Here is a 5,343-nt window from a genome sequence, read left to right on the forward strand (position 1 = left end):
ATAAGAAAATCTACACACTTAGACCTAACTTCCAGTCAACTAGCTCTTAACATTCATTAAAAGTTCCAGTGATTCTCATCAAAAGAATAATAAACAAGGCATTCAAGGCTAGGTATTCAAATAAGGACTTTTAAGGGGTGTGGTTTTATGTGTTTAGGGTTACCTTAATTTCTTAGGAAGCAGAATATTATGCGAAACCGCAAGAGAGGATGGAGATGTTGATATCCACAGTTTCCAGTCACATTCTTCTCGCCATAAGATCTCTGATCTTCCTTTTCAAGTTTCTCCTCATAATTCCCGCAGACTTAGATTTTATCTAGGTTGTAAAACCATAACTCCAGATGAATACTTGTAGGCTTTGCTCTAAATAACTTTGACCATCTAAGACTCCAGATGAATACTTGTAGGTTTCTCATTCTCCCTTTTGTGTTTTTTTTGGAAAGGGGAAACACATTTAGATATAGAGTCTTAGAGAGCACGAAATTTGCCATTGAAAATGAGCTTTCTGAGGCATCATTAAGCTTGATATTATTGCTGATACTCCTCCTTCCCAGTTCCATCTAGTTCTTCTCTTGAGTGACTGAAAGCTGTGTTGATCCTCCCTCTCCGGCATTTTTGCACATATATGCCGATAAAAACTAAAGAGAGAATGCATGAGGTTTAAACATAAGAGTTTGGGTTAAGGGTATGGTACCAGATAAAGATTAACTGGCCATCTAGGACAACAAAAAGTGGTAAAAATGAAGGAAAAGATTTCCTAGATTTCTATCATGATGCCTGTCTAAAATCAATAATGAGAAAATTAGATGTCAATATTAAGTTCAAGTAAAATGAGCTAGTAAATCCCGTCGGAAAGAATCTCCATGAATAGAAGTCCTCTGGTGGGAGTTCGTAGTGCAAGTACTCTAGCTACCGCGTAGTGTAGTACTAAACCACAAAAGAGCTATCATGTATAATTTAGAAGCATATATGTCAAAATCATCATAGTTTTGTGTCAAATATTCCTGAAAAATTTTAAAGGTGTTTGAAATTTTTTAAAAATTTGCATGAAAAGATACGAAACAAAGAAAATAAATCAGTACGGATAAACATCCTCCCCCAGACTTAAATCACACTGTCCTCAGTGTGTAAAAGTCGGAGAAAGATGGTGAACAAAAGAAATAAAGTCTAATAAAAAGAAAATAAAGGAAAAGAAAATGATATTAGCACCGTAGTGGTGATGGCATGATGATGGGTAGATGCAGACCTATGTCTCTCGGCTGCCATCTGTCTCTGTGGCAGAGGAATCGTCATCAAACTAGTGGTTCTGCTTAAGGAATCGCTTCACATGCCTGTTAAGTCTCTCCTGCTGCTCAATCTTCCTCTCCAAAGCTGTGAAATCTGAATCACTCCTAGTGGATGTGCTGGTGCGAGATGATCTCACTCTGATGGGCACTATTGCAGGCTTGGGTCTTCTGCGAGTCTCAGCTGTATCCCTCATGGCTTTTGCAGCCAGGAACTGACTCACAGTCAACGGAAAAAGTGGAACAGATGGTAAGAAGTCATGCGTACCTGGTCTCCATCCAGGGTTTGTGCCATCTCTGAGCCTAAGGACTGAATCTGATGGTAAAAGAACTCTGAACTCAGAAGTGCCAGTGGAACTTGTAAGCAAATCCAATGGGATCCATCTTTGTCCTGGATATGGTTCTGCCTTTGGAGAACTGGGATAGGTCGACTAGTCTTCGCGAAGAGGGTTCTCAGCTGATACATCAACCCCTGATGCAAGCATAATGGCAGTGATGATGCTTCCAAAGGCTGGTGAGAAGTCTTGTCAATCAGAGTTGAGAACATGACTTTTACCATTTTCTTGCCAATGATGTATACAAAGCAAGAAAACGAGGGTGATCTGCGAATGGGAGCTGAAGAGTGACTAGTTCTGGCTTGAGTACATTCCCCTGATTGCTCCTAGAAAATGATGTGAGCAAGCAACTTATGGACAAATCGCACTGCTGGGTGAGTGGGGAGAGAAGCCTTGGATCTTCCTTTGTCATACGCTCCTTGACCCATTACTCTCCATAGATCCTCTTCTGGATCTTTCTCCAAAGTCATCTCATCATTGTATGGGAGCTTTAAAGCTTCACCCACATCTCCAAAATGGTTAGTGAATAAGGATGTCATTTAATACAGAAGGAGAGTGTACCATGTAGAGCTCTGGGATCGGCTTTCTTCTTGTAGCACAAGTGTTGAAACCGATAATGATCCCTGTAGAGTTCCCGAAAGTCCAGCGTTTTTAGCCAATCGATATTTACTTGTTCTTTTAGATCTGCATTTTATTTGCCTTAGTTTGATTTTCTGCTTGTTTCATTTGCTTCTATTCGACTTTCTACTTGCTTTTTAAATTAGATTCATTTGCTTTCTTTAGTTTTAGTTTAATCTGTAACAAATAACAACCCTTTTAAAATCGATTTGTTCTAGACATAAACTTAGAAACCGTAGAAAAATACTAGGCACACAAATCTCTGTGGATTCGATCTCTAAGTACTACAACTGATTAGTTGTGCACTTGCGGCTTTCATTTGTTTTTATTAAGGTTAAAACTTGTTCTGTCACCTTGTAGCACATCATGGTCAAAGATGCTAGGTACTTTACTATTACATATCCAGATGGTACGAATGGAGCATCGATTCGTTTTCGTATCATAGACGATGGGTAAGTCAATTTCGAATTACCAATAGTTAGTGTATTTAATTAGATCATAATGAAGTATTTGATCAAAACATAAACATAGAGATGTAATGCTTCAGTTTATCGCACACGGTGTGTTAGCATCTGAAATCAAAGCAAAGTGTATGGAGTATGAAGAGCCTTTTGCTATCTGTGTGTTTAACGGATTGGTGTGTGACAGTTAACGGTGGTATGTGTTCTAATTATACAATATTTTGTTTTGAAAAGAATGTTTTATAATCTAAAATGAATCTAATGATGTATGTGTTTAGAGAATATGATTATCAAAGATCATGAAGAACACGGTTTATCCCGTTTTATTGCTTTTTCACTAATCAATGAGGTTTCAATTTTAACCACCAAGTAAGTAGTTTTATCGATAGTATTTAGATTTGAATTAGAACGATACTAATAACACTAATAAACATATACTTTATAACTAATATTTCAGGATTTGGAACAAGATAAAGTGTTTGGATGCATCTGATCTCTAATGGTCCTGATCGAATACATTCATTAATATTTCAGAATTTAATTTCATTATATTAGTAATTAATATTGTTTTCAATTTTCATCCTAATTACATATCGCTCTTGGATTAACCTATGAGAAGTTTTTTTATGTAACCTTGGATTTTAGTTGAAGTCTTATCGCCAATAATATGATCTAGGTTTTTTTTCTTATAAAAACTATTCGTTAATATTATAATGTATTCTCCATACATAACATTTCAGTTCTGTATATGCATATTTTGATCCAATTAAAAGAGTTTTTAAATCATAATAACAAAAAAATGAAATTTAACAATAAAGTAACTATTTAACTAGAAAAAGATAACAATGTCAGTAAAAAGTGATGAACATTAATTAGCTTACATATCCAAATTATAAAAAAAATGGAAATTGAGTTTAAAAGATGCAAGAGTTGGGAAAAAGAGGTATGTGATCAAAAAAATAGTCGTCTTTAATTTTATTAAAATCATCTGTGTAGTCTAGCCTGCATGAACAAGAGAAATAATTAATCGATTAGTCAATTAATGTAGTTTAGGAAAATTACAAATTGTTACCAGAGAAACAATACTTACGTAAAACGAGCATTTTCAGCTTCAGGGATTGGAGGAACGAACAATATTTCAGAGAACTCTCGGCCAGAAGAAACACATATCTCATCTGCACAAATAGAAAAATTCTATTAGCTATAATTGATATATACTGATATATGGTTGATTGAGAAAATGAAAAAAATTCGCGGTTCGTCGATCGATACATCTCCCAGAATCTTAATACACAGAAAACGATTGTGCGACGGGGGATGTTTTTCTATAGGTTTTCAAAATGTTCAGCATCTCTACCCTATGCAATGCAATTGATGTCGACTCCCCTGTAAACGAGAAATAAAATGACATTTTCGTTAATATAAAGAACATCATAATAAATATTTACATTGGAATTAGTTTATGTATGAATGAATACTTCCTCGAAATCCCTAATTGTAAATTTCAGAACACTCTGTGAGTTGATTCTCTGAGATCCAGTCCAAAACTCCTCCCATATTTCCAATTGACTAATTTTGACAATACCTCCGATCAGATCAACTAACATATAACAACATATTTCATATAGTTAGGTAAAATATTATCAATCTAAAGGGATATAATCTGATACTAAGAAAACATACCAACATCAACATTTTCGATCAAAGATTCGTCAAGGACTCTTCTAAAATTGGAAAAGGAGTATAACTGGTCCTTTGATTTATGCGATGTCTTCTCAACGTGGGTATCTTCATCGATACAGATATGGAGACTATTGAGTGTCAACCTCGAAACTCTCGGGTGTGAAGTGATTTTAAAGTTATCAATGAAGTACCAATCTCCATCGCACATCATACCTTCATAGTGTCCTAACAAACGATTCAGAATCGATGCACATATTCGATCACCCTGAATTTTTGAAATAAAAAGTAAGAATGATATTGATAATAAATTAAAAACAAGACATTAATTTCTCTTTTTTTTTGAAATATACTTACGTATTTATCTGCGAATATAAACAATCTCTGAACGCCGTGACCACCTAGACTTTGTAAGATTTGAAATAATCAAGGCCGGATCAGTCCACATTTCGATTTCTGTAGGTATTTTATTTCCTACTAATCTTTTTAGTACATTTTGTATATAGATCTGATTGGTCAAGTAGTAGATGTTGGGACTTTTGTTGGCCGCTCTTCCTTAAAACGAAGTCGTCGTTGTGGGAGTGTGTTTTTCGAACTTGGAGATGAGAAGTTTGGTATTTTAAATAATTTATACCATATTTGTGAATTTGTATCATGTTTATCCTTGATATTAAGCTCATTGATTTTAATAATTTGTAGTGGTTGTCGTCTACAAGTGCATCTAAATGGTGATTACTCGGAAAATTTCTTAGAATCTCTGCTTAGTTGCAAATAAACTATGATCATCTGTGTGTTAAGGTTTGCAAAGGTGATTCAAGTGTATGACATTTAGATTGTTACAATAGCATTCAAATGTAGTAAAGTTTTGATTGATCCTCCAATCTCCGAGGTTGACCGATTCAGGCTTTAGAGGCTTAGTCATAGAACGTTTTTTAGAAAGAAAATTTATTAAATTTTGTTTCTAGT

This window comes from Eutrema salsugineum, unplaced genomic scaffold (assembly GCF_000478725.1).
Source record: "Eutrema salsugineum unplaced genomic scaffold, Eutsalg1_0 scaffold_1, whole genome shotgun sequence".
NCBI lineage: Eukaryota > Viridiplantae > Streptophyta > Magnoliopsida > Brassicales > Brassicaceae > Eutrema > Eutrema salsugineum.